Raw genomic sequence first — 27,890 nt, 5'->3', positions numbered from 1 at the left:
CTGTCGTGTTGAAGTAGCAGTGACTGTTGAATACCGGCTAAGACGTCTTTTAGCGTAATACTGCTGTGTATGCACCCGCCCCTCTTAGCCCCAAAGGCAGTATTTGATGGAATGGTGCATATGCAATGTGTATGATGGTCTACATTCTTACCTGAAACATTTAGGTCACCTTTCTATACTCTTACTGCTTGTCCAAGCCGCTGCTTCCTTGGATGCAGGCTGAGAAAGTCTGACACTGAAGAGAGGGACCATCGCAACTCATGCTTGTATATATTCTTGTGCACATGCACCACTGCCCTCAAACTCTGGATATGTCTATGCTGACATGAATGCGGTTTGCTTGAGCATAATCATTTGAATGCTCATGTTGTGCTATCTGCATAAGGGGTCTCGAATGCGGTTACATGTGGTGCTTCAGTCACGTTATTATCTGTACTACTGCGGAAGAGCTATTGGAGCCAGCACTATAAAAAACAAGCATTGGCATAGCCAATAGGTCTCGCATTTGGGACCTTATAAGTGTTTAGCCATGCAACAATTGATGTTGTTGCACTAAGGATATTGTGCTGCAAAACGAAATACTTATACGGTCCCAAAAGCGTTTAGCGATGCAACAATTGATGTTGTTGCACTAAGGATATTGTGCTGCAAAACTAAATACTTATACGGTCCCAAAAGCGAGACCTATTGGCTATGCCAATGCTTGTTTTAAATGACTTTATCCTATTGTACACAGTAAGTGCTTTCCTGCAACAGACCGCTTTTCAGCTCTCTGCTTCACATTGCTGGGGGGCGGAGGGATGCTTTTAAACTCTCTCTCTGCGGTCAGCTCCTCATCGCCCGCTGTGTTTCATGTTTCAGCAAAGCACAGCGCATACAAACAATGGAGGCCGCGGCTTTTTTTCTTCCACAGCAGACACCCGCTTTTGTAGGACACTCCTAACACGGGCGCAATTAAAACAATGGCGGCTGGGACTTTTTTCCCTCACAGCAGGCTCTCTTGAATTTGAACTAACCAGCTCCGCACTCGCGCTTCAGCAGTGGGGCTGCTGCTTGAGAAATGGCGGCCAATTCTTGTGTTTATTTTCAGCACACTTTCACAAAGACCTTCTTTCTGCACACCTAGCCTTTTTTATTAACTTGACTCCTAATGAGACTTTGAATACTTAACATACTGTGCCCCCTCATGTAAGACCACACCGAGAGCGCGGCAGGCTCACGGCACTTTCAAATTGAACTAGTTAACTTGTTTTATGAAGTCCCCCCGCTCTGTAGTGTCTACGGACTCCATCGATTTCTATAGAGCCAAGCCCTTCTTCATTTCCGTTTATGCCCGTGCTCTATTATTTGTGACCCATGGCCCTCAGTCCTGTCTTCGTAGAACAACCATCTAGTTTTACCAAATGCCTGACACCATGTCATCAAGAACCATTGCTTTGTCATTGGCAGGATGCATTTTGGGAGCTGTCGTTTTGGCATATTAGCCTCTCAACCTTTTAGGGGTCGTGACATCGAGTGGTTATGTTGAGGGAGTGAGATAAGAAAATTAGTGTGCAATTAAGCTTTTAATAGTGGATAATCACGTTGAAGTTTTTGGGTGGTGTTTTACTGGTTGGAGATTGATGCCTAGTCCAAGAGCGCATGTGTACTGTGGGCAGATCCAGACCAGTTGCATTTCCAACGCTTGTCAGTTTAGTCCGAGCAATCGTCAGTAACGAAAGACCAATGCTAAACAAGCATTTGCAATGCAATAGGTCTTGCATTACTGACATTTTGAGCTATTGGCGTTGCAAATAATCATGCAACACCAATAGCTTACACTTTTAGTAATGCGAGACCTATTGCATTGCAAATGCTTGTTCACTTTGCCTTCATGTTGTAATATACATTAACGGGGACTAGGACTAGTGATTGGTCAGAAGTCTCAAAATTAGTATTCACATCTGAAACATGGAGCTACTGTATCCGGTCCCAAATACAAGCTGGAATAGAATCAGCCTGAATGATTACCCCAATTGTGACCATCTGTGTGGCTTTGGGAAGCTTCTGTAGGAGAGGTAAATGAAGCAGTGTGTTCTTTCTTAATCAAGAACCACAAGGAAAAAATTTGCCAAAAAAATGAAAATGTTCCGGAACCAAAGCAAAAATAGGCAACAATTGGTAATGTGAAAAGAGGCGTCATAAAGGGTCAAAGTAAAAAAATACAAATACATTGCCTGCAAATTTGAAAATAATGGTACTGCTTTGAGATTGTTGCTTAGAATTTTTGTGTCACGGCTTAAAACCCTTGCAAATTACTGGTATGATAGTTTTATCAAGTATAGCATGCACAACTTTATCACAAGAAATCAAATATTCCTATGAAATACTAAGCAGCTATCAGACAGAAGTGTGCACCATGCCCTCAGCTGCCATAATCCATTTACAATAAAAGTACTATAGAAAGAAGCCACCTGGTACCTGGTGGATCCTAGATCTTTTCCATTAGCATTAATATAATAATGCCAGTGAGAACCCATCTCCATCACCCAGCTGGCACTCACCTAATGTTGACAGTGCAACATCTCTCCGGTCACTCAAGCTTTCATTTATTTATAACGATGACTGGTTCAATCCTACTTATCAATGTTTTGGCCCTTTTAATCTGCAGAGAAGTAGGAAACGACAAAACCATTAATGCAGGTGCCACTACGCCAGGGGCCTCCAACCTTTTCTGTAATAAGAGCTACTTATGTTCAATAATAATCATCCGAGCTACTAATAATATTTGTGTTGTATTGTGAGCACCTAAGACAAGATTACGTTAGCGCCCACCTTGTGTAAGCAGTGTTCACCTCAGTGCATCAGGAAGGGTTGTCAGCAGTAATAAACCAGCATTGAAAATGCAACAGGTCTCGCCTTTGGTTAAGTTAAAGTCATTTGTTTGCTAATGCTATTGTATAGCAAAGCAAATGGCTTTACCTTAATAAATGGCGAGACCTATTGCATTTTTTAATGCTTGTTAGATCTGTCGCAGGATTTTGGAAAGCCGCCAGCTCTACTTTAAATATTTACAGTTAAAGGAATTTTATAACCAGCTCAGGGCAGACATGTTTTACCTAGATAAAATCCCCCTTTTAGACGTGATCAATTGGACTGACTGTAGGATAAGGCATATTTATAAGATTTTATTGGACAGTATGCCAGTCGATCTTGAAAAGACTAAACAAATTGGGCTAAGAAACTGGAGAAGGAGACACAGATCTATGTATTTCACTTGGACTAGCATCAAAGATCTTACTCTCAGCTAACTTGAAAGCCCAACATTATAAGACAAAATTTAATTTGCATTTGAACCGGCTATCCTATTTTGGTGGGGCAAAACAGAAGCTGATAAGTGCCCTAGGTGCTGGGGCGGCCCCACTGAGTTCATGTTCTATCGCTGTGATAAGTTACAGCCCTTGAAAAACGGGTTGGAGATACTTTGGGGGAAATTGTTTGATAGAAAGATTTGTGTCGGCCCACTAATGATGATACTTGGGTATGACAATAACAGCAGATTAGACTAGATTCAGATTCACTTTATTTTCATTTCTGTTGCAGTTGCTAGGTCATTAATTGCAACAAGTTGGAAAGATCCAGAGCCCGCTACGTTTCAGGCATGGTTGAGATGATATATAACCAAGAAAGAACTTAATATAACTGTAAGGGTAGATGGGCTAAGAAGTGGGAACATAAGATCTGGTCTCCCAAGTCTAATTGGCTGACTGGTGACCTCGGTTATAGACACTGGCGTGCCTCTGACTCTTTAAACAAGCAAAGTGAAGAAGTGAAGGGTGAGAGCGGGGGTGGGGAGACGGAAACAAGGCAGAGGGGGAGGGTGACACACGGGGTGTCAGGCGTTGAGAGAGCGAGGGGAGACGGAAACAAGGCAGAGGAAGAGAGTGGCACACGGGGTCAGGCGTTGAGGGAGGGGAGACGGAACCTAGAGGAGAGAGAAGTATACACACATAGAAGTGGAGTGGAATAGAGGGTGAGATGGAAACCAGGGCAGCAGGAGGGAGATATATACAAGGGGTCATAAGTGGGACGAGATAGAGAGGGGGAGAAGGAAACAAGGGCAGAAGGAGAGAGACACCCCTGGAGGTCAGAAGGGGGTGAAAGAGAGGGGGAGATGGATACAAGGGCAGGGAGACACACACAATGATTATAAGTGGAACGAGCGAGAGAGAGAAGGAAAAAAGGGCAGAGAGAGAAATGCATGGAGGTCAGAAGGGGAGAGAGAGACAGGGCAGAGAGAGATACACAGGAGTCCAGAAGTGGGGGAAGAAAGTGAGGGGGAGACAAACACATATGGGGGCCAGGCGGTGAGCAAGATTGCGAGGGGGAGACATAACCTAGGGGAGGGAGACGTACACACACACGCACACACAGGGTCGGACGTGGAGCAGAATAGAGGGCGAGATGGAAACCAGGGCAGCAGGAGGGAGATGTGCACACGGGATCAGAAGTGGAACAAGATAGAGAGGGGTGAAGGAAGCAAGGGGAGAGCGCTACACGTACAGGGGGCTCAGAAGGGGAGAGAGAGAGGCGGGGAAACAAGGGCATTGAGAGTGAGAAGCCGTCAGGAAGGGCAGATGTGGCTAGCGAGATCGGCGAGGAGGCACATGCAAGTGGGAGAGGGCACAGAAGGAGAGGCCACGGCAGGTGACCTTTGCTGCAGTGGCATCGATGCTACCACTCTGGCAGGGGTACCCCCATTAACAACCTTCCCTCCAGCTGCCAAGAGCGTTGACGCACGCGATGTTAGCATGTCAGATTTACAACCGCAGTACATGTGAGGGCTGCATGTAATTGTACACTAACACCACACACACACAAACGTACATGTCTGCGGTGGGCATTTATGTGGACGACCACCCTCACCATGTCGGGGGCGATAGTGTTAAAAAGAAGGTGCTTCGGAGATCCTGCATAAAAAAGATATTTTTGCGTCGGCAGGCATTGTTTACCTGCTTTCCCCGGTAGAAGAGCCACTGCCGGTCTGGGTTTACATTGAAGGTCTCCTGGATCTTGATCCTCAGACTCATCTTGGTGAGACGGGTCAAGTCGTCTATAGAATGCGTCTCTTTGCCATCAATGGTTCGAACCTGTATCTACATCCTGAAAATATTCCAGCTTTTGCCTTTTGTGAATCCAGAAACCCAAACGCGGTCCTCCTTTGAATGTGTGAGCTATCAGGCTACAATCAGAGGACCACCTTGCAGAGGACAGGCATGGCCGTCAATGATCGTCCAACGAAACCTGCAAGGTGGGAAGCACAGGGATGCCAGCCCGCTTCGCTGCAGCTTACCACTGGGCAGCCATGGATGAGCTGCAGGGAGTGTTTACTAGGAGCTGCTCTCACATGGGAGTCACGACGCCGAGCAAGTCTAGCGAAATGTGCAGCCAGCAGAGGGTTGGATCTCGCTCGGATTAAAGAGACTGCGGGGGGCGCTGCGCACAAGGAATAGCATTCATGAACATTCATAAATGACATAACACACTAAGCACACCCTGAGCTGCGAGGACACTGAGGTCACCGATGGGACACATAACTCTAAGATTCCCCCCCTCCTTAAAAAACAAGCACACACCAGACAGCCGCGGCACCCGCGCTTTACTTGAAAAATTAAAAGTAAAGCGTGGGTGCCGCGATTATAGCCAAAGTAGCTCGCCGCGACGTGCTGTTGTCTCTTTTAGAGCCCGGCTTACTGCTGGAGTAAACGGTTTATTATCTTCTTTATGGGGCCATCTGTTTCGCCCCATAAAGAAGATAAGAAACCTTCCCCATAAAGAAGGTAAGAAACCTTTTACCTCAGCAGTAAGTCAAGGAAGCCATTCTGAAAGGGACGGGACGAAAAGAGAAAAGAGTACGTTACTGGGACCGCTTTTCCAATGGCTGCCACAGTTTAGCATGAACGGTGACGCGAGCCAATGGAAAAGAGGGGCAGGGCTGAACCTAGCTAGTGAAACTTACTCCAAGTCATTCAATCTCACCAGCGAGACTGTGCATGTGCGCAGCTTACGCTAGCCGAAACCTAAAAAGAGGCTCATCCACTTGGAATGCCTCTACATGGCTAATACATACCAGCCCTAGCTGCAATGCCCAGGGCACTAAGGTTATAATATGGGAAATAATGCCTCCTCGGTGCTACATGATTTATAACTCAAATTTCATCTTTAAATATACCATAAAAGCTCAAACATGTTTCTCCAAACATCAGCTATTTCATAGTCAATACACCCTTTTCGATTTTGGTATACATATTTATTTATTTATGAAGTTTTATGTTAGTTAATTCAAGCAAAAGCATCTAACTTAGTAGGCTGGGCTGCACATAGGAGAGCTACCAGTAGCTCACGAACTACTCTTCAGAGAAGCATGCACTACAACATGGATGGAAAGACCTACAATCGCTGTTCGGGGCAAACAGAAGTACTTTCAACTCGGTGCTGGTTTGAAGTGACAGAGCAACTGTGGAAAATGCCAAAGCTGTTACTGCTACTTGCGAATAATACAGACTATTTAACACTAAACATAAATTACAAATTTAATGGCATTTGAATCATTTCATATGAAAATATTTTCAACATAATGGAAGGCTTTATCGCCCGTAACATATTTTGAATCTGTGACAAGCAGGACCCCGGCAGTGTGTTTAGCACAATTAACTATCTTAATAGCCCTAATCGAACAGTGAACTGTACCCACTTAGAAAACCTTAAACATAGACTTGATAGTGAAATATCACAAAGGTGAGAGGAGAGGAAGGTGGCAGAAACAGTTACATACTAAAATTGTTTTGCCATCCATCAAAATAAAATTGACAAACCAAATTTAAGTGGCAGACATGTATGAACAAGCCACAAATACTTACGAAAGAAAGGAATATGCTCTACAATAGACATAGAAACAGTAAGAGGAAAGGTGATAGAATGATAGAAAATGTAGAGTTGTCAAAGTTGTTTTAATGTAATTCTGAATTCCACGTGAGTGCTCACTCAATATAGAGATAAAGCCACAGGCAAATACTGTGGCATACGCTTGCCCTGTTATCCTTTTGATGCACAGCGGGATAGGAAGATGGGGGAGACAGAAACATGACTTGGATAGTTCCAGAATGTGGTTGAGCCTATAGGTAGTTTTGGATCAAACCAATGGTTTTGGATACCATGTTTTCGGGACCAAGGTTTTAGTGTCATTAATACCTAGTCATTTTGGCAACGAGTGAGATACATGTGAGAAGTAGGAGAGTGATTAAGTGGTGTGCAGGCATGGCCAGTGGCAACTTGTTATCGTTTCAAAACATGCCTTTACACATTTATATAACGGGTAATACATAAAGCTTCACCTGTCCCACTCACCTAAAGAATCCTGCCTGCCTTAAAGTTCATCAAAACCAGTGGTTCCTGTGGCACCCGCTCCCTTGAGGTCTTCCTCCTTGCTCCCTCCTGCACAGCTTTCCCAGGTCCCCTCTGCAACTCCCAGATTGAAAGCCTCAAAATCGTCCTCAAACTTTAGTCAAGTGGAAGAACTCAGCTAAGTGCTTGATATCAGGTTAGAACACACTAAACCTCCTACAGTAGTGAACAGGACAGAGTATCCCCCTCTTCAAAGACTATAGACTTTTCCTCCATGTCCTCTCTGTGATTTACCCCAGTGCCTCTTGTGCATTTATCCTCCAGACCCTGCCTATAACCTTGGCGCTAGAACTGTACTGCGCATGGATCTAACACTTGAGCTCTGAGTTTCGCTGATGAACAGTAGTGCCTAGAGAAAGCCCTTCAGAGTCTTTGATAGATGTATGGACCTTGCACCTAAATCTGTATTCAAGTTAATCCTAGGAGTGCCACATTCCAATCTATAATTTTGGTTATTCTGCTCTCATGCAGAGCTGCTGATGAAACCTGTAAATTAGTGTCATTGAATTTAATGCATATTCATTGTATGTAGAGACTTGTTAGTGTACGGCTGGTAACTACCCCCTCTTGTTATTTCCAATGCATAGCGTCATCGCAAAAACAGAGGTTCTGGTCCCGGGCACATCTACCTCGCTAACGTGGAGGATCTCAGAAGTTGCAAATCCTGTTGCGCAGTGTCGTACAGCCACACAGAAGATCCAATACCCCAAGTCTCTCTTTTTTTTATTTTATTCCAACCCACCTCCCCCTTGGGACAGTGTGTGTTCTAAGATTCTGATTCCTAGACATTTGCTGTCCTCTGGAGGGATATGAAATCCAGTGTTGTCTCTACAGTTGAGACCAGGCGAGTTCATGACAGCAGACAAGCTTTACTTAACAAAAATGTATAAAGTATTCATAAGTACCAAAACAGTTAAGAACTAGAAAACCCAACATAATAAAAAGACCACTCTAATTTATAGAAATAGACAAAAGGAAGCAAAATGACACTAGAATGACAAAATTCCAATAAGGGGCCTAGAAGATATTAATTTTTAAAGATTTGAGCACAAAGTGCCAATGATTGACAAAGGGCCAATAGGCGACAAAAGGCATATTTAGAGAAAAAGAAGCAAAACAACACTAAAATAGGAAAATTCCAATAGGGAAAGCAAAGTTATTGGTTATAAAGATTTAATCACAAAGTGCCAATGGTCGACAAAGGACTGCAGTAGACCAGAACTTGGGTGTGGTTTTAGGCAGACCATGATGTAGCATGATATGGATATACCAATTAGATTTGCTCTGTTGGGGTTTCTACATCTAAATCTGAAAAGGGACGTTATCGTGTTTAGGCCTCGCCTGAGCCAGCGCATGAGCTGCTCTGCAAGACATTTAGTAAGGGGGTTTTCCAAGTGCTACCACACGCTTTTGCTGGCCTCAAGCTTGCGGTTATGCGCGTGTGCAGCCACCATCTGTCTTTCAAGGCTCATTAAGCCTTACAGCGTGTGAATCCTGCTTCTCCACCCCATTGCTCTCTGCTCTCACTACCCATTCCCTTCTCCCCCTCCCTCCTCGTCAGCTTGATGGCAGCGCGTGAATCATGCTCCTTCACCCCCTTGCGCTCTCTCTCTCTCTCTCTCTTAATTTCAGTGTTAGCCGAGATCAGACTCTCACACTACACACATTGCAGAAATCTAACACGCAGTCCTCCTCCTCTGTAGCAACCCCCTTCCCTGCTTAGCATTTCCTCATGACCAACGCCCCTCCAACACACAACCCGGCCCCCCTCCCACACACATACAACCCACCCCCCCTCCCAGCCACTCACTGCCTATCAGCCTCCTCTCAGACAGGTCCCTTGCCGCTTTTCCTCCTCACTACCCCGGTTTGTTGCCTGGCCTCTTTTTACAGTCTTACCTCCTCAAACGCAGTGCACCGTTCACGTCCCGCCACCCTCACAGCCCCCACATAACCAGCTCGGCCTGCCAATATCGGAACCTGCCGTGCCCACAGCAGACGTACCTCTGACCGCTTTAGCATAGCCCTTACACCTCACAGCCGGCACCCCGGCCCCAGACCTCGTAACTGCCCATTCCTCACAGCACCCCCCCCTCTCAGTCATAAACTGGCACCCCTCATGCTGCCCCTTCAAAGACTGCCTTCTTCACAGCCTTCCTCACCACTTGCCCTGCTCGCTGGCTTTTCTTCTCACCGCCTACCTCCTCGAAGCCTGGCCTCATGCGCATAAGTAAAATGAAGTCAAAATTTGACACTATAATGCAGATTTTCAAAGCGATAAAACATAATTCCTATTTTTATATTTAGCAAGAAGGCTCGGAAACACAGACCGTGACCTGTAGCCAAACAAAGTCACCAGACAGAATCCATGCAGCAAATTCATTGTGACTTGGCTCCATTCATTGACTCCAACTAATACAACACATACCAGGACCCCAGCTCCCCTCATCTGCAGCCTTCCTCCAGCTGCTATCCACTCTTTATCATCTAAGACACGACTGCACTCACTTCTGCAAGGAGGGAAGAAATCTGACTCTGGGTGTTATAAGGACTACAAACAGGAACAGTCCGTAAATATAGCCTTGTGTCAGCTGTCAAGATTGCAAAATTTACTGCTAAAACCTCATCACCTCCCTTAAACTCCTACCCCCACACCAGTTTCACCTGCACAGATGTTTACTCTTCTAGCTCACACCACTGTAACCCATTTGAGCATCTTCATTAGTGTTTTAGCTGTTAGTAGTCTCCAAAATCAACTCGATCTCACACTGTCCAGCTTCCACACTTGTTCACATCCCCATTACGTCCTCATCCTGCCTGTTCTATCCCTATTCTTAAGACAGGTAGCCCCTATGAGGTCCCCAAATCAACCCAAACATCAAGCTCTTAGTCATCTCATCCAGAGTTCTTCCTTTCTTTACCACTCTTTAAAACACTTGCATCTCTGGTACTCGTCGGGAATGTTTCAAAATCGGCAGCAGTCATTCCATAACAGTAGCTGCCTGCATAGGACTTCTCACTTCAATAAAAACAAGCATTGGCATAGCCAATAGGTCTCGCATTTGGGACCTTGTAAGTGTTTAGCCATGCAACTGTTGGTGTTGTTGCACCAAGGATATTGTGCTGCATAACTAAATACTTTTAAGGTCCCAAAAGCAAGACCTATTGGCTATGCCAATGCTTGTTGTGAGGAGGAACTCTTCTCCACGCAAAACAAACCTGAAATTCAAAACAATCAGATGCCATGGAACTGCTGTTTGAATACTTTTCGCCGTCAGTCCTTTTGAAGTTCTGGAGCAAAAGGTTTGAAGAAGTTTCTAAACATCTTTTGGTGCTCCAACATCCACAGGAGTACATGTACAATATGCACAGGCCCTCACAAAGAGCAGTTAGAGGTTCTCCTGGTGTCAGGCAGAGGATGACAAAGTTCAGCCAAGGACCAGTTGCCACGGGTTAGCTGGGATTCTTCACAGTAGTATCTTTCTCTGCTTTTTAAAATGGTTTTGGAGCCACCCAGGGACTCACACTTAAGCTTCAAGCACAGAAAGATCGCCAAGGATCATAAGTGGAAGCGAGTCCAACCCCCCCAGGTCTTTCTCACAGGTCACAGATGCCAAGCTCAGCAAGTTCAGTATGCCTGGTATCCTTTCGCAAGTCCAGCAGTTGCCTGAAGAAGGCTGGGTGAGGGTCCAGCTTTGCAGAGTCCATCAGCCTGCGGATGGGGTACACCAATTGACACTCCTAGTTCCTCTCTGGCCAATGGAGTCAAGGCTCCCAGGCACTGACCTACCTACTTTTCCAGTAGATTCTGCTTCCTATACTTCAAAAGAGGCCAAAAATGCAATGTGCCAAAGCAAATCCAGGATGGTATGGTTTTCAGCTGCACTAAATAGGGGCTCTGAGGCTAGGGGTGCGAGTAGAGAAATACACTATGGTAATCATAGTATCCTCACAGATCTAGCACTAAAATCCAGTTTGAAGCAGCCACTGTACACACTTAAATGGAGAGACATCAGTCAGGTAGCACAAAAGCAGGTTCCTTCAGCAACGAGACAGAGAATAAATAAGAACTGTCTGGCATCCAAATGTGCAAAACTTTAATATGCGTTTTAAACAGACCTCTCATGCTGGATTTGTCACTGGGGTGTCAACAGGAGGGGCACAGCCCGCCACCTTGATTATTTTATTGAGCTCAGGAGTCATCTCCGCCCAGTCATGCCAGCTTTTGGTGTGCTCCTCTGAGGAATTTCATACCTCAATCAAGGCTGACCACCCTACAGGAGTAGCTGGAGAGCTAATGCAAATTAGCCTTCTGAAATGTCAGGCAGGTAATTGGTGACTTTCAAAAAGTTTATTTTCCTTAATTTTTATTAAAAAGCCAACTTCACTACTGAATTGGGTTTTGAATAATTATTAGAAATAGTGGTTTAATTTGTTTTTTTAGCTGGTCCCAATCCAGAGTTCACGGTATTTTAATCTGCACTAGTTTTCTACATAACACAGCTATGCTGGCCACGTGAAAATAGCTTTTTACCTCTTGTCACTGTAAGGGCATGCAACATTCATTTTCTACATGTCCTACTTTTAAATATGATGCACCCTACCTTGCGGGCTACAAGACTTACATGGGGTTGACTTACTAATATTTAAAAGGGAGATTTTTACCTGTTAAAATGTTCATAGTGCATGTTTTACACAGCAGAATTAAGACTAAGACAGTACACCAGGTGCCATGTTTTTCTTTGTCAAACTAGTAGATGGAACAATGTGAACTGTAGTCCCTAAGTGACATTTAACTTTTCATGCCCTTGGTGCATTTCTGCACCAAATACTATGGCCTTATTGGAAAAAATAAGGTTTCTAATTAGGAGTTAGCCAGTTTTGCCAAACTGTAGAGGTCAGAGCACATGCACTGGGACCTGTGTGGCAGTGTCCCAGTTCCGGAGTTAAAAAAAAAAGAGCAGAATCAGTTTAGAAGGAGTGGGGGGGGGGGGTGATCGCACTAAAAAGGGCACTTTTTTACGGTTACTTTTAAAGTGCATGCTTTCTAGACTAATACCCCAGAGCCAACTTTGCCAGGGAAAAGGTAAATGAGAAGAAGGTAAAAGAGGAAAGTGTGTGTGTGTGTGTGTGTAAGGAGAGCACTACAGTAGCCAAGAAGATCAAGATGCTTAAGCCTTCTGTGGGAGCCTAAACTGATCCTTATTCAATTTGACAGATGACAGAGTAGATACAAGAAGAGTGGTCATAGGTTAAAGAAAGGCTTCAATAAATGAGAGCCAAGATAAACAAAGCTCTGTAAAACCATGTCAATGTGTGATTTCAAAGAAAAACAGATTTGTAGAATACAAATCCAATAAAACCATTTCCCTGATAGTAGATTAAAATTTTCATTTATGACAATTACTCTTCTAATGCCCGGTTACTTACTGGTAATATTCATTACTCCGAGTCAGTATTCCTCGTCACAGTCCTCACACTGGAGTTTACTCCCTTCATGCAGAACCTAACCACCAAACTTAACTTCCCTACCCATTCCAAGATGACCCTGTACCCTCTGAGTAAAAGTACCTCACTTCCTGGAAAGGACTTCCTGCAATAACCAAGTAAGAGCGAAATTAGTGGACAAAGGGAGAGGCTGGCGGGAATTCAAGACTGTGACGAGGAAGACATGGACTCTGAGTATTGAATATTACTGGTAAGTAACCGGGGATTACATCCTCATCAGTCTTCCTCTCAGTCCTCACGTCGGAGTACGTACCCAAGCCCCCCACTGATTTCCTCACAAACCACACAACAAAAAAATGCAAAACAGAGGAAGTATCATGACACAAGGCATACAGAAATCATACCGCAGGAGAAACGATAGAACTCAAAACAGATGTACCAAAATCAGAAGAGACATCCCCACTCACGTGCAAATTGTAGTGGAACATGAACGTGTGGAGCTGGGCCCAAGCAAAACTAATGTCCAGAATGGAAGCCCCAATAAAGAACGCCCAGGAGGACGAAACACCCCTAGTAGACCTACCCAGGAAAGACTCAGGGACAGGCTGACCGCCCAAGGAATAAGAATGTGAAATGGACAACTTAATCCAATTGGACAAGGTAGAAAGGGACAGCTTGCAACCCAGCTGGGCCAAACCATGGGTGACAAACAAGGCATATGACTTGCGGAACTCCTCAGCGCATCACAAATAAATAGAAAGAGCCCAATAGATGTCCAGTGAATGCAAACGCACCTCCTCAGCAGTCACAGGAGATGGACAAAAGATGGGCAAAACAATATCTGAATCCAAATGAAAAGACGGCACCGCCTTGGCAGGAAATGCTGGACTAGGCCGAAGCAACACCTTGTATGGAAAAAACTAAGTAGGGAAGGGGAGGACACCAAATTCCCAATTTCCCCAACCCGCCTCCCCAAACAGATGGCTACCAGAAAGACAACTTTGGCAGAGAGAAACCAGAAGTCCGCGGATTCCAACGGCTTAAAAGGAGCACCCTGCAAAACCAAATTCAAGTCCCACAGCTGCACCGGGGAATGCACCACCGACCGTCTAAGAGAACAACTGCACAGCAAACGATCTGGGCCTATATCCATCATTTTCTTGCACTCCACACCACCCCAGTTCAGACAAGGCCATATGCAAATCAGTCTGACCCTGTGCCTCATGGGAACAGTCCAGCCCGAACTGCCAAGCCATGCCTTCCCTGTGATGGATTAAACCCAGATCTTTTGACTGGGTGTGAGTGCTTGATTGGTTCAGATGCTCTGTCCATTACCACCCTCTTTTGTACAGCTTTTGGCTGCCATAAGTGTGGCAGGGTATGCTCAGACGTGAGTCCCTTGCTCACTTTGCCACTGGATTCAATCAAGCCTGGCTGAAGACGGCTGGAATGCCAGAAACCGGTCCTCGGAAGCTTGTTTCCGGTCCAGGGAAGGCATGGCTTGGCAGTTCGGGCTGGTCTGTTCCCATGAGGCACAGGGTCAGACTGATTTGCATATAGCCATGTCTGAACTGGGGTGGCAGAGTGGGTTAAAGAACGGTGATGGATTAAACCCAGATCTTTTGACTGGGTGTGAGTGTTTGATTGGTTCAGATGCTCCGTCCATTACCACCCCCTTTTGTACCGCTTTTGGCCGCCATAAGAGTGGCAGGGTATGCTCAGACGTGAGTCCCTTGCTCACTTTGCCACTGGATTCAAACAAGCCGGGCTGAAGACGGCTGGAATGCCAGAAACCGGTCCTCGGAAGCTTGTTTCCGGTCCAGGGAAGGCATGGCTTGGCAGTTCGGGCTGGACTATTCCCATGAGGCACAGGGTCAGACTGATTTGCATATAGCCATGTCTGAACTGGGGTGGCAGAGTGGGCTAAAGAACTGTGATGGATTAAACCCAAATCTTTTGACTGGGTGCGAGTGTTTGATTGGGTCAGATGCTCCGTCCATTACCACCCCCTTTTGTACTGCGAGAGGAGCAACTAACAGCACTGACTTCCCCCAAAACCAATGAACCACTGACCATTGAGGGTAGAAACAGCCAAATCGTGCTGAAAACCGTTCCAAAGGGCCTCCAAAACCGCAGGAGACTCACAGGGAGAAGCCAGCCCTTGATCCTGACACCACACAAAAAATTTCCACCAGTGGCGGTCATAAGCCTTAAGTGGAGACAGCCGCCAAGACTGCTGGATGAGCTCTGCCACATCCATGGTGCAACCCTGCTCTAAGAGGTACTTCAGTTCAAGTGCCAAACCTTCAGCTTCAATATGCGAATAGAGTCCATAGGAAGAAGAGGCATATGCAGGAAAGAAGTAAAGATTGGTAACACCCAATGGGGAGTGACAGACAGACGGACGGAGAAAACAAGGAAAGCAAGGGCGCTGTGACCAAAGCGGGCAACCAGATAAACTTCCGCCCGGTCCTGGACTACCTTCCGGATCACCCGAGGGAGAAGTCAAATTGGCGACAATCAATGAAGGAGACAGAGGAAAGTGAACCGCCAGGGGATCTACTGCCCATGCCCTCGAGAATAGAACCAGACAACAAAAGTGGGGAGGAAGCACATTCTCCTCGATGGCGAACAGAGTCAGCCAAGGGCAACTGAACTGGCACTCGATGGAGCGAAAGACCCCCCCCCCCCCCCCCCCCCCCCGATCCAGACACTATCACGGAGGAGGAAAACATCCAACTCAGGAGCATCAGCAGGTCCATTCTCCCTTCCCAGAAGATACACGGAGGACAGAGCCAGGAGATGGGACTTGGCCCAAAGGCAAATCTTCTGAGCAAGGAGAAAGAAAGAAGGACACATGCCCCCTTGTCAGTTCAGTTAAGAGCGGGCGACCTGCACACTGGTACCCACCAGCAGGGGATGAAAAAAAACGAAGAGCTTTCAAGACAGCCGCCAACTCCTTTCAACTAGAAGACTGACTGGCCTCCAGCAGATCCCATTGCCCCAGAGCAGAGTCATCCCCAGAGTGATATCCCAACCCTTCACACTGGTTTCTGTTGGGAGTAACAGGACAGGCAGAGGAATCAAAGAGAAAGCCCTGCCTAGATGAGCAAGATCCAGCCATCACAGGAGAACGTGAAGGATTGGAGGTGTCATAGGAATAGATGCCTCTTACAACTCGGACAGCAGATCCCAATGCACCAGGGGAGGTTGACCAAGGGCATGTAGGTGCAACCTCCCCTAAGGAACCTGAGTTAAAGTAGAGGACATTTCCACCTGACACTGAAGCCATGTCCAGGACGAGGCCAAGGGGCAAAGAAGGAGAGAGAACAGATGGGATGAGAGTGTAGATGAATACAATGTTCCTCAGATACCACGACCTACCCAAGTCCATCCGGAAGCATGCTCTGATGAAAATGAGATCCTGGGATGGCTCGACCTGGGACTACTTCCAGTTGATCAAGAAGCCAAAGTCTTTCAACAGTGTGGTGACCCTGCGAACCTCAAACTGGGCCTTAGAAAATGAACAAGAGGCAATCATCCAGTTGTTCAAATAGAGAAACAGCTGGATACATTAATAATGTAAATACCCACCACAGGAGGTAGGAGCTTGGTGAACATCCTCTGAGTAGCGGCCAGCTCAAACGGCAGGACCCGGAACTGAAGTGGCTGCCCTGAACCGCAAATCGAAGATACCACTGCTGGGACGGATGCACCAGGACATGTAGGCACGCATTCAGGAGATCAATTGAAGCCAGGAACTCACCCCTCCGCAAGAATGGCATAATCGGCTGTAGGGACACGATTTTGAAGGAAACGGTCATGCGTTGGGAGTGACAGGAGAGGATGCAGTAGCGGGAGGAGTACTGGGACTTGACGGCATGAGGGGGGTCCTGGCCACGACCCCTACCTCTTAAGGGCAGGTGTTGCAGGTCTTGCCTCCAGTGGTAAAAGTCTTCTGGAACCAAAAACCTCTGTGTCTGGAAGTCAGATGAACATGAGTAAACAGGGTTCGATTTTCCATCGATTTTTTTTTTTTTATCATGTCCTCCAAGTCACTGCCAAACATCTTAGAACCTGTAAAACGCAGTTGCGGAGGGTCCGCTTTCTGAGCAGCATTGGCCTTCCATGACTGCATCCAAATTGCTGCACTAGAAACAGCTACAGAAACGTAGAGATGATAAAGTGTGACATCTGGAAGGAAGCACACCTGCTGCTCCATCAAAGCCAACAATGCTGAAAAATCCGTACCCTCTCAACTTTTCAGCAAAACAATTTAAGTTCTTTAGGAGGCACTGAATGGCGTAATTGGAGTAGGCATTGGCCCGAACAGCTACGTTCAAAGATGCATAGGCCCGCTTCACAGTCCCTTTCACTTTCCTGTCCACTGAATCCAAAGGCAAAGCCTTCTCAGAAACCACTACCCGAGAGGACAACCCAGCCATAATGTTATCAATTTTTACATAAGAGGGAAACTCCTCCCAAAAGTTATACAAGAGGTAACGCTTCAGAAAAAAAAGGGGGAAGCCTGCTTCTCCACACCTTTCCATTCATTCACTAGGACCTTGCGAATGGAAGCATGCAAGGGCAAAGAGTCTGGATCAGACTGCCGATATTGGGGGAAAAAAAAAATCTTCCCCATCCGGAACCGGTGAGACCACTGCAAAGCCCAAATTCTCCCACACATTCTGCAGAACTTCAGCCAGGTTTGTGCTCTACAAAAAATGGCCCATCACATCAGCCCCATCCCCTTTGATGTGAGGGGCAATCCTAGACACCTTGGCAGGAGGCACCCCCTCACAAGCCCAAAAAAGCAGCATCCACAGCAGCCGCAATAATGGCATGGGGGTAGGGGGGGGACATCAGAATCCCTGAAGATGGCCCAGCCAACACCAGGGTTTCTTCTAAATCACTCATGACCGGGCCATCAACCTGGTCCTAGGCAAAGGCAGGAGACACATGGAAATTAAGCCGGCACAGTCCTCGCCAACAGACTAACGAGGCAACTGCCATAAGGAAAACCAACACTGAAAGCTAAAATAAAAACAGATTGGAAACCCAGGACACGCCGCCTCCAGTCGTAACGAATGTCAGGTGGAAGCACTGGAACAGCCTGTTCAACAGATCAGAGGCACCATTTTGGAATCTGGCAGGAACTGCGTGCCCTACGATTCCAAGGAAAAAATACCAAAACCCCCACAGATATGTCGCATGAGTGCCACGCACCCAGAACATCGGACCAAAAGCAAAAGAAGGAAAACATTGTGATATGAAACATTAAAAAAGAGCACTCCTATTTCCCCAGAGCCTAGCATACCACAGACTACTTGTGCTGTCCTACGCCCAGCATATGAGCGCAACCACCAAAACAAAAGGAACCACTATAGCAGGCCTAGAAAAATAAAAATAAAACACACCTGAAGCCAAGACGACAACCGGCTGCCAAATTAAGAAAACAGAAAGTCCTTCCCAGGAAGGGAGAGGTAGGAGGGGGGCATTCTTGGAATGGAAAAGTAAGTAAAGTTTGGTGGTTAGGTTCGGCAAGATTGGAGTAAACTGCGACGTGAGGGCTGTGAGAGCAAGATGGACAAGGAGACAATTAACTTTTGCATGCTTATGTTTTCTCAAGGTGAAAATACCATCACTGATACTAGGTTTGTCTGAAGCCTTTTTCCACTTCTGTAGCAAAACTATGATCACTCACTATATGGGGCTCATTACTTTTTCTTTTTAAAATATTTATTTTTTCCCACAAATGTGCACATTTTACTTAACTGTTCTTTGGGGGAAGTGAACGGTTCTGGTTAATTGTCAACCAAATTTTATTTCTATACATGTTTTCCACTGAATTTTACTTCATTTCTCAAAAAGAGATCTCCATTACTTTGTTTATATTTTAATATGCATAGTGCAAAAACCCGTGAACAGAGATATGTATCAGAAGAGTAAAGAACTGAAAAGAAGAAAAACAGGTTTCAGAAAGGAGGCAAAAGCACTATGGGTTTACAGTGAACTTTGACAGCGAAAAGATAACGAGCTTCAATAGCAAGTTGTCGAACAAGAATGTTTCAATGAGACCAGAACAAAGGACTGGGGAAGAGAACCAGAAGCATTTGAAAATACACAAAAATAATAAAAGAAAAAAAGAATCCTGCTGCCTGGTAATTTTGATCCAAGGTCATTTATGAGGAGAGGTAAGTGCAGTGTACCTACATACACACTTTTTAAAATAAATCAAGCAATGCATATATTCGTTTACAGACTCCATTATATCAGCAAACAAACAAAACAAAACTACCAAGCAGCCTTAAAAGCCTGGAGAAATGGGACTAGAAAAGCAGGTTTGACAGAAAGCGACCGATGACGGGAAAAGATGTCAATTCTGCAACAGACCCAGCGGAGGAATTACCATAAGGCAAAGTAAGGTTTTACAATCCCGCCAGGTGCCAGACTGCAGCTGGGAACTAACAAATCCTTGCACAGTTTCTGAACAAACCAAATCTATTTCATGATAAAGATTTATCTAAAACAAAGCACAGCCAACGAGCCTTACATGAGCACTTTTAGCCCACAGCAAAATTGTTCTATAGCAATTAGGAAGTGATCAAGGAAAAAAGATTCGGAGCACTTGTTTCAATTCTACCGACTGATTGAACAGACATGCAAACAAACACATTAGAAAAAAAGTAATTTTCTACTTCTAACATTCAGCCTATTGTACTGCTGCTTCCCCGAAACAAAAGTAGGGACAATGGGTATTCTTAGCAGTGTGGGAAATGTTTTCAGCCAGTTCCCAAAGTAAAACTTCATAGGAGATTTTCTTGGCAGCCGTCTTGCATGTTATTCAATTCGTGGGGGAAGAACAAGCAATGGCAACAAAACTGTCTCCTAGGTGCTATGCGGGAATGAATCAGAACGTCTCCCCAAAGTTTGGACAAACTTTTCCAAAATACAAGAAAGTATCATTGAACTTCAAACAGACAAAATATTGTTACAACGCGGCAGCTTTCCCTGTTAGTGAATGTGTAGAACAAGTTCTTCTACATATTTATCACTTTCTCCGTTTATACGCACAAAAACTACTCTCTTTTCAGCTTCTACCACATTCCAAATCATCTCGAATCAGATTATTTTTAAATAAGAATGTTTTTTGTAGTCGTACAAACAGTTTTAAAAAAAAACGGTACTCCCCAACTCAAGGACCAGCACTATTATTCACCACTGAATCAGCAAAGGCGGAGTCGACTTTCTAACATGTCTACTTGTGACCTATGAAATGTATACATACCTGAAGGAAGAACACACATCTGCCAGTTTAACAGTATTATTTATACACACAAGTGGCAGGTAAAAACGAGTAAAGTACAAAGATTTGCAGATGGGGGTAAAGCTGTGACATTTTGCTAAATCATATGCACAACCTTAACTCGTCAGTGTGCGAGTGCATAATCTAAAGACTTGTGCACAATACACGATATGGTGCAGCGACATACTCAGGAAATGGTCAAGCAGGTTATACACGTCACTAGAACTCTTTCTGGGCCAATAAACACACATTACCAGTTACTTATTTTTAGGCTGTTTCCTTATTTGACGATTAGCATCAGTCTGTATTTCCCACGAACAGGAACCGTTTTATTGTAGTCCTGCTACTGATTACACCTTCCCAAAGGCATGGCTGCAGCTCGTGCTAGAAGCAAGGGCACTATAGTTAACAAATTGAAGACCAACGCTGACCCCGGATTAACCTTTTCAGCGTGCAGAATGAAAAGCTCGCGTAGGCTTTCTTTAAGATGGTCATGGGGGCAGTAATACTCTGGGTTAGAGGCTAAACGTGGAGTGACAAAGAGGTCAGAGGTATGTGACGCTGTGGGCAGCACGAGCTCTTAAATTCTTTCTCCAACGTGACAGTTTGTGATTACTCCTGAAGTTGTATTTGGTGTTGAACTATGTATGAATGTGCTTTATTGGGGCTTGTTGGGGTGAACTGAATGGAATGGGGCCACGTGACCTCAGTGACACCCATCCAATAATATCTACAGTAACCACAGTGACGTAAACTGTCAAAGGATTAGGAGATTAAATGTACACTAAGGTAGAGTGGTGACAGGCACAGCAAGCTTCAATTGCTCCTCGCCGTGCACGCCTGTTTTTCAAGGGTGGGTTTGTTTTGTTCTATTTAACTAACAGCAACGCAAGAAAACTGGGGTTACGCCATCTTCAAATCAAAACCTGGACATCTATGCCCGGAGCAATATGCATCTATGCACCCAGAACCCTTAACACCTTACTGTATACATCAGGACCACCCCAACGCTACTCCAGTTCAGAAAAAAGTTTACGGCACACTTTTAAAAAAAAGAAAAATATACACACCAGAAGCATTAATCGTCCACAAACCAGCTACAGCTCTTACCACTCAGTGACTGTAGGCGCTTTTTTGATCCTGCACAGTGCTAAAATGCCTTTTAGGTAGGTCATGCTATAGTTATAGTGCATACATACATGCAAGGCAGCCGCAGTGCATGTTGTCACAGCATCCACCAATGCGCTTAACTTTGGGCAGTGGCGTATCACAGGCCCTCGCAGCATGGGGGGCCCAAGCTTCAGGCACCCCACACCCCCCCTCAGCACAGTACCCTGGCCTGAGAGCTCCTGATCCTGTTCAGAGAGGTCCCTCCACGTACCCTACAGGGGAACCTCCTCAAGTGTCCTTATGCCACTGACTTTGGGTCAGAAATGGCAACGGGCCCATGCGTTTGTTTCAGATTCAAATACTTCATGGGATACTCAGCCGATACTGTCAGCAAGTGAAACAATTGTTCTAACCCACTTTATCCGTTATTTAGGGCTCTGAATGCCAGTGAAATGCGTGCCTGACACCACATATTCACATCATTGATACGACAGGCAGCAACCAGGTGACATCTGGGTGTAGGACCTTTTGACTTGGTGGAACGCTTTCAAATCGCACCCACTGTTGAGCCTCGGCATCAGCAGGTATTATAGCAGGGCCTATAAAGCAGAACTAAAGCCAACTGAAAAAATCTATGTGATAATTTCTTGAAGGAAAGCCTGGGGATGGACAAGAGCTGTCCTGCAACATGGAACCCTGTGGCAACTCCAAGATATGTTAAAAGCAAGTGTCAGCAGCATTGGCAGAACATCCCATTACCAGTCACAATTCAGCAGTTCTGTGTTAAGCTCTAGTACAGTGGGAGTGAAAAAGGGGGCTGGGGAACTACATCCCTACTCTCAGTCTCAAGGGCCAAATGAAGTGACACATTCAAGGACATTGATAGGTTCAGGCTGCACCTTAAATGGAAAGAGATTAAAACATGTAACTGGCAACTGATACAGACAATAAGTAACATTACACCTTTCAGAAAACAAATACCAACAGTGATTTTCTGATTAAAAACAAATCTCTCTCTGTGCTAACGAAAAGACAGCAGGTGATTGACGGCAAGTTGACTGGACTTTAACAAGTACTGAGCTTCCCAAAAGATGGAAGATATTGTATCGCACGGGGCCCAACCACCTACTACAGTCCCCATGCTCAAAAGCCAAGACGCTGCACTGCAGTGATTTACGTCTGAATCTAAAAATAGTGGACATATAGACTCATAAAGCACAAACAAAGGAGAGAGATTTCACTCAAATCTTTCTGCTTTCTCTTTTAACAGGACTACATAAAACCCAGGCAGCAGTACGTGGACATCTCACCAACAACAGTGACTTAGTTCAAACAGCATCACCAGCTCTGGTTAAGATCACATGCTTTCAAGAATGAGAAAAAAAACACGGGGCTGTACGTTATTCGAATCCAATTAAACCAGAAAGCAGTTAGCTTAGGATCATGGCCAAGGTACAGTTTGTAGGACTAGACTAGACTACACCCATTCAGGTACACACATCCAAGCATTAAAAAAAAGATATCCCCTACTATTCACAAAAGCTCAATGTACAGACAGTATTTTCAAGTGGGTTGAGCTTTCTGTTTCAAAGAATAAACTTCCTCAAAGAGAAAAAGTCATAAAAAGTCAGTAATGTCTGCATAATGACAGCGCAGTTACTTCACTGCACAAGGCCATGTTTTAGAAAAAAAACAATGAATTCATATGGTACATGTTTTCAGACAGCTTATTGAACAAAATCGAAATCGTACAAAGGGTGCTCTGTTTTACCAGGAATACGGATGAAACAACCGGTAAAAAAGGCCCTCACTGTCTATAAATATCAGAAAACTGAAATGCGGTTCCGCACTCCCTTGAAACTCGACCAAATGTTTCTATTAGCATTCTGGTCGTAGTGGTTACCTCTGTGATCACAATCAATCATTAAACACGCTAACACAAGGCCGGTCTGCGGGAGAGGTGAAGAGCGTGTTACCACCCAAAATCGGAGACGCGCAATGCGAACAGGTTGCAGAAAAAGCAGCACTTTTCAGAGCTAGCTCACAGCTCTGCAGCACCAAAGATTTCGACACAGAGCAATATGGGCGCACGTGATGAATGGCTTCATGTGGAGGGGGCGGGGCCGGCTCAAGAAATGATGTGGGAGCTGGTGATGATGGGGTCCTCCGCTCTTTCATGTCTGCACCGAGGCGCAGTGGATGCGGACTGTTAGCGGTACAATAGGCAGGAAGGTGGTGGCCGAGAGGCACCCTGAAGAAAAGAATCATGCAGCAGTGATGGTCTGATCACTGGCCGTGGCCGAGGGGGGGGGGGTGGGGGGGGGGGGGGGTGTAAAACCAAATGCAGAGGTGAACAGCAGCACACAGCACGGGACGAGGCGAAGGGATCGGGAGTTCGATGTCTTTTTATTTTTTAAGATAAACACAAACATTTAATAAATAATAGGACGTACAAGCGGCACAGATATTAATAGAGAGCACACCTTACTACCTCGGACTCGAAACAAAGGTCCATACAATGAACGCAGACATGAATCGTGAAGGGCGGTGTAAGTGCTTGTTTCATTAGACTATGGACGCATAATTCTGTCTCCAGATGATAGACATTACTACTACCTGTCAAAGTCTGAGGTGAAATTAACCCGGTTTAATGGATGTCTGAAGCAAAACATGGATTGCGTTCGTTCTGCATTCACAGAGGAGGGGACGTCGTCTTTGGGAGGGTCAAGCAGTCAGGGCCACTGGATGAATATAAACCATGATCGCAAAAGAAAGGGCGAATGGTCAAAACGAGAGAGGATTCACGTCTATAGGCCATTGGCTGTAAGTGCAAGGAGATGAGGAAAGCGGAAACTGATTGATGTGTACAGGCCAGCAGGTGCAAGACGACGGGACAGTTGTGCGAAGGTCCAATTTATAGCGCCACGGAGTCAGGCAAGGTGAAGGAGAAAGCAAGACAAAAAGGTACGAGATAGAACCCCCATGGTGTCAGGTCCAGACCTGATAACAGATTGGGGGGGTGTGTGAGGGGGGGCTGCTATAGTTTACAGGCAACGTGTTGAACAGAGTATAGACTCACTGGGAAGATGAAAGGACATGTATGGGGATCCATGCTTTCCAGCACCAGCCAATCGGGTCGTGACTGCACACACGCATGAAGGGGGGGGGGGGGGCATGCTTAGGCTGCCAGATCTGGGGCAAAGGCACATTCACAGTTAGAGATCATGAGGACATGCACGACTAACCCAGCGCGTTGGAACAGTCATTGTGTGGGTGTGTATGAGGTGGTATGCTTTAGAAGCACTGACCTCTGTATCCTGTACAAAGGCACAATTGCTCTGAGTGGCGGCGCTTAGTAGCACCATACTGTCAGATTCACTCCGAAGCACGGCCACTGGGAGTGGTCATGCGGGTATGGGAATGCTTTACACAGGTATAGTGCAAGGAAACACACTGGAGAAACCAGGCATATACTACTGGCCGCTCACATTTAGTGTGAATGGGCTGAAATGTGAGGGGGTCACGGCTTAATACGTCACGCTGACAGATCCCGTCTGGGGGCGCCGTCATTGGAAGATGACACTTGCAAGCTGGTGATACAATGTGACGAGCAAAAAGCAATCAAACGGACTGTTCGTGCAACAGACAAGCTCGGTGCGAATGGCCAGTCATGGGTAGAGGTCATGATTACAAAACACCGTCTATCAGGTCCAGTGTGATGACAAGGGATGAGGATTACAGGCACCAGGCTGTCAAATGTAATAAAGTGGAAGGACCTGTTAAGGGCAACTAACGCACGCTGTACTGGGCTGCCTGACTCACAGTTCATAGACACCAGAGGGAATTGAAAGAAACAGGGCAAGCACCCTGGCCGGCCTGCACGAGTAGAACAGTTCAACCTCTGTAAAGGATCCCTGGAAACATTTCCATTATGGAGGAGGCCAGGAGGCATCACTGGGCATGTGGACACACGAGAAGCAATCATGTCTGCCCCCAGCAAGCCAGAGATGAACGAGCACACTCGGGGAGGGATCCGGGCTAACCCGCTACATAGGAGGAGGAATGCGCTTAAGAAGGTAGTCACAAAGAGGAGGGTGGCAAGCGGTAACCCCCCCCCCCCCAATCCGACTGGTGACGGGTGGAAGTACCTGTGATTCTTGCGCTCGCTGTTAGAGCCTGATGGCTGCCAGTGAAGGATTCAGTGTCCCGTGCTCCTTCAGCCGCTCTCCTTAGCAAGGTCTTGAAAAACAAGGGCCCCGTCATGGCACAATCCGGATTACATGGGCGGCCATGCCCCGTTAGCAGAATCCGTCAGCCCGCTCCAGCAGCACAATCACCACTAGCGCGATACAACTGCAGACTGCTACCGCCCTCACCGCCGCAGCAGCAGCACAGGCTCTGCATCCCAGCCGCTGCTGCCCCCGCCCATTGCAAGAGGCCTGACTACTAGCGAGGGCGGGCATCCCATAAGCAACAAGGACTCAGACAGAAACACTAGACCGTAAACTTGAATGCGGCGGACATGTTAGGTGAGGAGAACTTTCCAATGGACTTTAGGAGGCAGGGTGGTGCTTTCTTTAGAGGATGTAAATATCTTTCCAGACCCATATATTAACAGTAGTTGAAGTGGGCGGGCCCATACTTTTTTAATGTAAGGAAAATATTTCCCCTACTTTCAGCGAAAAGATAAACGTTCTTAAAATTCCGAGAGCTAAAGTGCTTCTGCAGTGTAAGGCAGGTGATGCCGGTCATAACGTTGTTTAGTCGTCTCTCCCTGTCTTTTAACATTCAAAACATTGTAAATAGCAAAAATGAATTAGATTTTAATTTATTGAACAAAACGGTGGTGTTGTAGATCTTTAAACTAACTTTTATTTCTGAAACTGAGATATTTACAAGCATATCATGTTGCTACAATATATCTTATGTACTGGAATATTGTGTGAATTTTAATTAACTATACAATAAAGAATTTCAATTTCAGTGTAAGGCAGGGAGTATCCGGTGGTGAAACCGAAGGCAAGTAGGCAGCTAAACAGGCCTTCTTGCCATGTGTCCTGCTTACCTGAACAAAATGTAAATGTGCACAATTGGTCAATCAGCAAATATAAAGGGAGTCCAGGAGCATTGACTTTAATTAATGGAATAATGTGACACTTGCTGTTGACACAGATTTATTCTTTTTAAGTGGCATTGGAAATGAGTTACCAGCTGAGCTGTGAAGTGTGTGCTTTTTAAAGGGGCATAGCACATACTCTCATGCCCCCCCCTTGGTGATGCAGGAACTTGTCTTATACCCATAACTATTCTACACTGCTGCAACCAGGATTCAATTCCGGCTGTCTGATTACAGACCCAGACCTCCACAGTGCATTACCTAATAGAGGTTTCATAAAGTGCAATAGTGCATTACCCACTGATTATATTAACTTGCATTTATTTTACATTTAAGCTGTGTGCTATTTTATATGTACATACCTGAAGATGTAAGACTGAAAATAGTTACAGAATATTTAATTTTTTAGCCGTGCCTTTGACCCCCCCACACTTACTTGCTCGGCCCCCATTGTCCAAAGCATCACAGTTCCCTTATGTTTTTTTAATGCACTTCGACTGCTGCATAAAAACCACCACCATTGAAAGGTTCTGCATGCACTTTCGACTGAAAAGAGCAACATTAAGTAAGTGTGCTATGACAAGTAGGATCAGATGCCCACATTCCCGTATTTCCTCTGTCAACAAGGGTATTGAGTGAGACCTGGAGATGCAGCTCTCCCTTCCAGGCCATAATACTCTAAAGAGTCGACAATAGCGGGGAGAAAACAATGCATGCTCCATGCTCCTTCAAGCAGATATTCTTGGTTTGGGTGTTTAGAACAGTGCAGTGTAGAAGCATGGCATGCAAACTGGATCCGATCTCAAATACTGGAGTTTATTGTCAAGGCTTCTCCACCCATGACTGCAGACCAGTTGATGTGTAATATCTGGTATCCACAGGTATCACACTCAGTTGTCAATTACGTGGTGGACGTGGCCAGACCTGCTCTTTAGTAGAAACATTTGATCGGGACTGTGCACTGGGAGCATCAGGGCATGAGGGAGAGAGCAGGTGAGGGAGTCATTGCACAAACTAATAGTGGAAGGTGCATTTAAAAACAAAAAATCTATTGAATGCTGTATGTGCAACTATACTTGAAGATGAGTGTGCCCAAATGCCTTAAGCTTGTGCATGAGCAGCCCTGCCAAAAATCACGCATCAGGATTAGACTAATTTTTTTTGTGCTGGTATCTGCATCCCTGCACTAAAATGCATTAGTCACACATTATAGCCACTGGGAGCACCCCATGAAGAGGCGCATGCTCAACAAGGGAACTGCATTATTAACCAGCCTACGTGCTAAAAGTACCAACTGACTTGCTGCGTGCCATTGTGCTGTTGCTGCTGCCCAGAAGCTGATACCTGATAAAATTAACTGTCTCACTTCACTGTGTCACAAAGTCATTCACTGATCACATAGAACCGCGCTGGTGGCCTCTGCCTTTTCGCCTAATGCTCACACATAATGGTGGATCACAGCTTCAG

At 45.6% G+C, this 27,890-nt stretch overlaps 1 protein-coding gene across 2 annotated transcripts in view; it reads right to left on the bottom strand.

Moving 5' to 3' along the window:
* Window positions 1-25,734, bottom strand: part of MGAT5 (alpha-1,6-mannosylglycoprotein 6-beta-N-acetylglucosaminyltransferase) — a 752,885-nt gene extending 727,151 nt beyond the window's left edge. Inside the window, exon 1 of one of the 2 annotated variants that reach the window (XM_086957066.1) lies at window positions 25,456-25,734. The gene's annotated coding sequence lies outside the window, so the exon portion shown is untranslated. The remainder of the gene's footprint in view (window positions 1-25,455) is intronic. The other variant, XM_086957067.1, reaches the window with a different exon arrangement.
* Between the last annotated feature and the right edge of the window lie 2,156 nt (window positions 25,735-27,890).

Source organism: Lissotriton vulgaris, chromosome 2_1, assembly GCF_964263255.1.
Source record: "Lissotriton vulgaris chromosome 2_1, aLisVul1.2, whole genome shotgun sequence".
NCBI lineage: Eukaryota > Metazoa > Chordata > Amphibia > Caudata > Salamandridae > Lissotriton > Lissotriton vulgaris.
The sequence above is the reverse complement of the archived record's forward strand: the minus strand, read 5'-3'. Positions and strand labels throughout refer to the sequence as shown.